The sequence below is a fragment of the Vigna unguiculata genome, chromosome 10 (assembly GCF_004118075.2).
Source record: "Vigna unguiculata cultivar IT97K-499-35 chromosome 10, ASM411807v1, whole genome shotgun sequence".
Lineage (NCBI taxonomy): Eukaryota > Viridiplantae > Streptophyta > Magnoliopsida > Fabales > Fabaceae > Vigna > Vigna unguiculata.
In genome coordinates this window covers 17,564,280-17,573,091 of record NC_040288.1, presented here as the reverse complement: position 1 = coordinate 17,573,091, position 8,812 = coordinate 17,564,280, and the positions used below count along the sequence as shown (strand labels likewise).

Genomic DNA, 8,812 nt, shown 5'->3' with positions numbered 1-8,812 from the left:
CTATTATCTGTCGGTAATGATCTGCTGGCAAAGAACAATTTTCTTGTAGTGTGAGTTGATGAGAACTTTCTTCCTCTTTAATGATTTCATCCTTAGTCTTGGAGATGCCCTCTTTAATTTTAATGCCACTCTCCCTTTCTTTTTTGTGTTTTTGTTCATCTCTCTTTGTTTGGGAAGAGAATGGAGAGCGGTGTTGCACCTCTTGCTTTGAAAAATTCTTTTTGTAGGCAAGTAACTCCTTGGTGAAAGCTTGCCCCTTTTCTTTTTCTTTTTCTTTTCATATTTTATTTTATTTTGGTCCTCATTTTCTTGTGAAGGTGGGAGAGGTAGGATTGTGAACTTCTTTCCTAGGGAGGAGAAAACATAGGTGTTTGCATGGCCATCATAAACAACTTTTCTATCAAATTGTCATGGCCTACCTAGCAAAATATGGTTGGCTTTCATAGGCACAATGTCACATAATGCCTCATCCTTAAAATTGCCAATTAAAAAGTTAAGGAGGACTTGTTTAGTTACTTTTATTTCTTCTTCCTTAAGCCATGATAGCTTGTAGGGTTTGGCATGAGGAATGGTTTTCAAGTCAAACTTGTCCACCACCCTTGGGCTAGCCATATTTACACAACTTCCACTATCTATGATGAAGGGACATATCTTGTCATTGATAAGGCACCCACCATGAAAAAGGTTTTATCTTTGAGAAGGATATAGCTCTTTGGGAACTTGCCCTAGTTGGCGCCTTACCATTAACAATCCACTTTCAAAAGGTTTAGTCCTTTCAATTGAAGAATAAGAAGTGTGGGAAGAAGTACTTTTAGGGAAAGGGGGAGAAAAATGTTCACTCTCATCATCACTCTTCTTTAAGATCATTGTCCTCTTGATTGGGCAATTCAAAGCAATGTGTTTATACCCCAAACATTTAAAACATTTAATGGAACTTGATCTTTGAGAAGTGGAATGGTGAGTATGACCACTGGGTGACTTATTTTTACTTGATGGTGCTTGGGGAGACTTAGAAGGAGATTAATCACGTTTCTCTTTAGCTTTTCCCTTCCATGAGTGACTATAGTAGTGGTTAGGTGAGTAACTCTTCATTGCCCTATTCTTTCTTTTCAAATGAGTTTCAATCCTAAGGGCAAGTGTGAAAACATTTTGAAGAGTGGAGTACTCATACAACTCTACTTGGTCTTGTATGTCTCTCCTAAGACCATTCACAAACTTTTTCATTTTTTCTTTGTTAGTTTCTTTTATTCCAACCCTAAACATTTGAGACTCTAATTCTTTAAAGTACTCACTCATACAAATAGGACCTTGGAGAAGCCTTTGGAGCTTCAAAAGAAGTTCCTTCCTATAGGAGGTAGGAACAAATCTAGCGCGCATAAGAGTTTTAATGTCCATCCAAGAAGTCGCGGGTGGCCCTTGGTTATAATTTTTACAAACTTTATGCCACCAAATTTTGGCATACTCCAAAAATCCTAACACTACTAGATCAACTTCTGCTTGATCATTTACATGATTTTCATTGAAAATTTGTTCCACTTGAGCTTCCCAATCAAGGTAGATTTTGGGATCACATCCACCACAAAACTTAGGAATCTTTGGAGTTTCCTTCTTTTGTGATGGTTGGCACCTAGAATGCTCTCTTTTTCTAGCCTCGCTTTGGAATTGTTGCAATTGTTGTTGTATTTGTTGCATGTAAACTTGAAGAGTTCTTTCTTGTTGTTCTCTATCTTTTTTTCTCTTAAGCTCCATTTCTTGTAAGATTTTACCAAAGTCTACAATGCACCTTGAGTGGCCATGGGAGTCACCATCTCACTTTCCTACAACAAAACTCAAAATCCGATAAAAGGAGGTTGTAAGACCTGTGAAAATTAATTAATTAAATAAATAATTAATTAATAAATGTGGGTAGTGGGAGCCTTTATCACTACAAAAATATAACATTTTAGGTGAGGTTTATTACTTGGGGTTATCATAACCTCCAATAAAATATATACATTGTGGAGGTTTTAAAAGCCCCTGTAACTACCTGAGGTTTTTTCAAGAAACCCAAGGGAATGCCTCTTTATTTTTTTTCTCCTTTTTTGTAATTTTATCAAGTCCTTGATCTATGTTATTCTTCAAACCATTAATTTCTATACCTTAACCATTTTCGAAATGAAAATCGTGTCTCGTTGAACTTTTCACTCCAATTTTCCGCTACATGTTCCTTTGATAAACAATGAGCACCGCGAGCTATGTCAGGTTGGATGGATCTAAATCCAATAGTGAATGCACCTGAATCCATGAAGATGATGAGGCTGCACCACAATCAAGAGGCAAAAGTCGTTGTTTGGAGACGAAGAACCCTAAGACAGTGATCACAGTGATGCAAACGTAAGTACGTTCTAGACGCTAAATTTGACCGATGTTTTCCTATCGATTACTTTGTGATAAATTACATAGACTGGTTTTTTTTATTGATTACTTCTTCATTTTCCTCCTTTTAGGTTCTTTGGAATTTTCGACAAAGTATTTCTTTTAGCTCTTTTTCATGTGTCAAAGTCATCTCTTGTATTGCATCTGCTCCTATATGAAAATGATTGGCCTTGTTTGTTCTTGTTTACAATCTGTTTAATGTTTCAGATTTCATGGCTTATCTTTGTTGGGAGTGTAAGCTACTGTTTTGTTTTGTTGAGAAGGAGGGGGATAGAATAGGTTTAGCCATTTAGGAATATTCAGTTTTGCTTGGTTCTAATACTTATTGTCATTTTGATGCAAATTTCTATGAGTCATCTTGTAACTTTTTCTATCTTAAACTTTTTGATTTTGCTTGTTTGTAGTTTCAATTTTTACTTTTGTGAACAATGTTCTTTGGAAAAATGTTCATTTGTACTAATTTTTGAAATCCTTTATTCCATATTGATGAGATGCCTCGAGCCAAGGGACCTACAACAAGAGCCATGGCTAGGAGAATACAAGAGGAATGGGCCTTAAATGCGCATGCAAGGCCCAAGATGAACTTCACATGCACCAAGGAAGATGTGAAGACCTAGCCTAGGATTTTATTTTGGGCTTTGTATTTTGGGCCTAGTAGAATAGGGTTTTCTTTGGGCCATGTATTGGGCCTTAGAGGAAATCAGGCTTTAGAAGTAATTTTGGACCAAAAAGGAGAATTGGGCCAAATGGGCCAAGAGTAGTGTGTCTACTCTAGAAAAGCCTAGAAGCTTCTCAAACTTGCTCTCCAAGGATGAGAGTTAGCTTCCCATGGCAAGACAAGTGTGACTTGCTTAGGTGGCAAGTCACACCTCCCACATGCTCCTTTTTGGCTCCAAAATTCAACTTTCTAGACTCCTTTTTCCCTCCACTTTTTGGAGACCCCTTGGTCTCATTTTAGCCTATAAATAGAAGGCTTAGGAGATGTATTTTTCAGCTTGAAATTGAATAATGAATTACTACCCAAATTTGTGCGCAAATCTCTTTTGAGCTCACCTTAGAGTAAACTCTTCTCTAGTTTACTCTAGTCTTCTTCCTTAGGAGTTGGCCTCACCTCTCTTAAGAATCCTTTCACCTACACCAAACCAAACACCTTAAGCTTCTTTCCTTCATGCTTCCGCATCCAACACCATCCATGGAGCCTCCATTCTTCATGCAAGCATCAATGGAGACAAGAAGAAGCCATCATGTGGTATCATGAGCCTTGGCTTTAGTGAGTTAAGTGCTTCTTCTCCATTTTTTTTTCAATTTCGTGTTGTTCATCACTTCTCCTACTTGTCTTGCTGTTTTTGTTCATTTTATTTTGGGTATTAATGTCTTTTTACTTTGGTTCATCTTCATTTGCTTCATCTTGAACCATCCTTGTGTGCTTTAGGTGTTCTATTTGGTTTCTACCATTTACTTTTCATTTTAATTGAGTATTTGTTTTTTTTGTTCAGTTCATTCTCTTGATTATTGAGTTTATTTTGATTTTAAGATCCATATGTTTTGTCTACAGTCATGTTTAGTCCATATATGTCATTAATTCCTTGTTTACCTTTTAATTTTCTTTGAATTTGTTGGTGATGTGTTGCTGAATTTTTTTTCAGATTTGAGTGCAGTTTTTAATCCTTAAAAATTAACACTCTCTTCTCTCTTTGAGCCTTGGAAATGAACCTTCACATCTAGATAACCTTAGTTATCTTAATGTCCAGTGGGAATTTTCCTTGTGCTTGCTTAAAATCACCATAAACCACACTAAATTTCCTTTCAATTAATTGTTCTTTGGTGCTTTTTCATTTCTGTTTTTGAGTTTAGATTGCTATTTAGATCTTAGCAATGTCTTAGAGTCAATTTCCATTGTGTTTCATTGTGTTTCATGATCTTCTTTTGATTCCTTTAAGTTTCCTTCTCCTTTGTGCTTTTTGTTTCCATTAAAATGCAAATGATCAAGCATAGTGTGGTGGTGATTCTGTTTTGTGGTGGAAACTAGCTGCTGTAAGAGCTATAAAAAGAAAGAAAAAGAGCACAAAAAGAATACAAGCAAGTGCCAAAAAGAATCAAAAGAAAAGATCAAAAGAAAGTGGCAAAAGAAGTACACTAGAATCACTACCATCACTTGAGTTTGAGAGCATTATTTTGTTGCATTTTACTGCTGTTCCAGTTTCTGTCTGACTGCACACTGTTTGTATTTGATTTACAATAAAAAATTGGCCGGTGCAAATCCAAATCTAATTTTTTCCTCTTTTAGCTAAGACATAGACGAAAACGTTAAAAAAGAATCATTGAAAAATGTTGAGAAATGAAAAAATTAAAAATATCTGAAGCAGAGGCCTGAATTCACGCTTTTGAACTGGCAGTGAGTGAAAAATCAAATTCAGTGCAGTTTTCTAGCTTATTTTTGGTTGTTTTTCATCCATTCTAGTGCCATTCATTAGGTAATTCATTTGAGTGCTTATCTTGTTTCTTTACCTTATTTCTAGTTTGTCATTTCTTTGGTAATCCTTTGAGTTTGTCATGGCATTATTCACTTTTGGTTTAGCAATTATAATTTTGTGCTTTTCTTGCTTTATTTCTTGACCTCTTTTGGTTTGGTTTCTATATTTGGTGCATACTTCTTTTTGGAGGTGATCTAATTTTCCTAAGGTAGCATCCTAGGAGGTGGAGTACCTAGTCCCGAAAGAGAATCCTCTTTGGTGAGATCAAGAGGAAGTGCAAGAGTGAAACACTTGTGAGGACCAAGCCAAGAAGACAAAGCCAAGAAGACCTTTTACATTTTTTGCACTTTGATTGTATTCAAATTGAGTTGTAAAATTGTAATGCTTTCCTTCTTGTGTTCATGGCCTAGTTAGGTGTCTTGGGGGAGTCTTAGGTACTCAATCCCATCTCCTAACTAGAACCTCTTCTATACATTAGTGAAACGCTTTTAGTGGTGAAGTTTGAAGGTTCCAAGTGCCTTCTACTTCTACCAAAACTTAGGCCGCATATAGCTTATAATCTTTCTTGTTTTTAATTTTCTTGTTTGATAGTTTAGTGTGTGTCAACTTAGTCTTTGAATTAATTTCATTTAAGAAGTTTTGTACAAAAGTTTCAAGGAAAAGGAGAAACCAAGGGAAGGCACATCTTCACACACTCGCACTAGTGAAATCAAATGTTTCAAGTGTCTTGGTAGAGGTCATGTTGCATCTCAATGCCCCACCAAAAAGACCATGATCTTAAGGGGTGTTGACCATTATAGTAACCAAGATGAGCAAGAAAGTGAGAGTGAGACTTCTAGTGAGGAGTCTAATGATGAGGCTAAGGAAATTGCCTATCCTTGTGAAGGAGACCTTCTAATGATTAAAAGACTTCTTAGCAACCAACCCATTCCAAAAGAGCCAACACAAAGAGAGAACATCTTTCATACAAGATGTAAAATTTTAGAAAACATTTGTTCTCTTGATAGTGGTTCATGTTGCAATTGTTGTAGTACAAGGTTGGTTGATAAGTTGGCTTTGACTATCATTCCCCATCCAAAACCTTACAAATTGCATTGGCTTAATGAAAGTGGGAATTTGACAGTCCAACATCAAGTGAAGGTCAAGTTATCCATAGGGAAATATGAAGATAGTGTGTTATATGATGTAGTACCTATGGAAGCTTGCCATGTTTTATTGGGAAGACCTTGGCAATTTGACAAGAAAACCATGCATAATGGTCTTACCAATGAAATCACCTTCACTTACAAGGATAGAAAATTTGTCTTGCATCCTTTATCACCATCCCAAGTGGTAGAGGATCAAATCCAAATGAGAAAGAAGTTGGAAAAGGAGAGAAAAGAGGATAAAAAAAAAAAAGTCCTCCCTCTCTCCCAAAAAAGTAACTAAAGATGAATCTGAGGTGGGAGAGATTGGTGTTCCTTCTCCCAAGGTCATTCAACATGAGAACATTTTGACTATAAAATCTTTGAACCAAGTTCTCAATGATGAACAACCTTCATGCCTCTTGTTGTGTAAAGGAATACTCACATGTACTGCCACAACTCTTGAACTTAAGAATCTACCTCCTAAAACTGAAAATCTTTTGAAAGAGTTTGAGGATATATTCCCTAAGGAAGGGCCTATTGGGCTTCCTCCCTTTAGAGGAATTGAACATCAAATAGATTTAGTGCCTGGGGCTAGTCTACCAAATAGACCAGCTTATAGGACAAATCCTCAAGAAACAAAGGAGATAGAGTCTCAAGTCCAAGAGTTGTTGGAGAAGGGTTGGGTTCAAAGAGCCTTAGCCCTTGTGCTGTGCCTGTTTTGTTAGTACCTAAAAAGGATGGGAAATGGAGAATGTGTTGTGATTGTAGAGCCATAAATAACATCACAATTAAATATAGGCATCCAATCCCTAGGCTTGATGACATGCTTGATGAGTTGCATGGGTCCCTCATGTTTTCTAAAATTGATCTAAAGAGTGGTTATCACCAAATAAGAATCAAAGAAGGTGATGAGTGGAAAACCGCTTTTAAGACCAAATTTGGACTATATGAGTGGTTGGTGATGCCCTTTGGGCTTACTAATGCACCTAGCACATTCATGAGGCTAATGAACCATGTCCTTAGAGAGTGCATAGGAAAATTTGTGGTTGTCTATTTTGATGATATCTTGATTTATAGCAAAAGCTTGCAAGAGCACATAGACCATCTGAGGTTTGTCCTTACCATCCTTAGGGTAAATAGTTTGTTTGCTAATAAAGAGAAATGTACTTTCTGTGTAGATAGTGTAGTTTTCTTAGGTTTTGTTGTGAACAAAAATGGGGTCCATGTTGACCCTACAAAAATAAAGCCCATCCAAGAATGGCCTACTCCTAAAAATGTTAGAGAGGTTAGGAGCTTCCATGGTTTGGCAAGCTTTTATAGGAGGTTTGTTCCTAACTTCTCTACCTTGGCTTCACCCCTCAATGAACTTGTCAAGAAAGATTTATCTTTTAATTTGGGTGAAAAACAAGAGTCTGCTTTTCAACAACTCAAGGAAAATCTCACCAATGCACCAATTCTAGCTTTACCAAACTTTTCAAAAACCTTTGAGCTAGAGTGTGATGCATCCGGTGTAGGAATAGGTGCTGTGTTGTTGCAAGGAGGGCACCCAATTGCTTATTTCAGTGAAAAACTTCATGGTGCCTCCCTCTACTATCCCACCTATGATAAGGAATTGTATGCCTTAGTTAGGGCCCTTCAAACTTGGGAACACTACCTTGTGTCCAAAGAGTTTGTCATTCATAGTGACCATGAGTCGCTAAAATATTTGAAGGGCCAACATAAGCTGAATAAAAGACATGCTAAGTGGATGGAATTCTTGGAACAATTTCCTTATGTGATAAAGTACAAGAAGGGCAAAAGTAATGTGGTGGCTGATGCCTTGTCTAGAAGGCACACCTTGTTTTCAAAATTGGGAGCCCAAATTCTTGGATTTGATCACATTCCAGAAATGTATAATCAAGATTCTGAGTTTTCCTCTACTTATGCTGAATGTATGGAAAGACCTCAAGGAGGTTTCTATGTGAATGAGGGGTATTTGTTTAAAGAAGGAAAAATTTGTATTCCCCAATGTTCACAAAGAAAACTCCTTGTTCAAGAAACACATGAAGGGGGATTAATGGGTCATTTTGGGGTAGAAAAAACCCTAGGTCTTTTAAAAGAGAAATTCTTTTGGCCCCATATGAGGAAGGATGTCCAAAGGCATTGTAATAGATGTATTTCATGCTTACAATCTAAGTCTAAAACAATGCCTCATGGATTATACACTCCCTTGCCTGTTGCTTCAGCCCCTTGAGAAGATATAAGTATGGATTTTGTCTTAGGACTCCCAAGAACACAAAGGGGTTTTGATTCCATTTTTGTGGTGGTAGATCGGTTTAGCAAAATGACACACTTTATACCCTGCCACAAAGTGGATGATGCTAGAAACATTGCTAGGCTTTTCTTTAGAGATGTGGTCAAGCTTCATGGTATACCCCGCACCATAGTTTCTGATAGAGACACCAAGTTCCTTAGCCACTTTTGGAAAACACTTTGGTCAAGGTTAGGAACTAAGCTTAATTTCTCTACTTCATGTCACCCACAAACTGATGGGCAAACTGAAGTTGTTAATAGGTCTCTGTCTACTATGTTAAGGGCAATTTTGAGAGGGAACCACAAATCTTGGGATGAATGCCTTCCCCATATTGAGTTTGCCTACAATAGAGTAGTTCATAGGACTACTAAAATCTCTCCATTTGAAGTTGTTTATGGCTTTAATCCTCTCAGTCCCATGGACTTGCTACCACTTCCTACATCTTTTGATTTTATTCATAAAGAAGGGGTGGCAAAATCTGATTTTGTTAAAAAATGCATGAA

General features: G+C 37.0%; 1 pseudogene; it reads left to right on the top strand.

The window, feature by feature from the left end:
- Window positions 1–8,096, top strand: part of LOC114165318 — a 33,501-nt pseudogene extending 25,405 nt beyond the window's left edge.
- The last annotated feature ends 716 nt before the right edge of the window (window positions 8,097–8,812 follow it).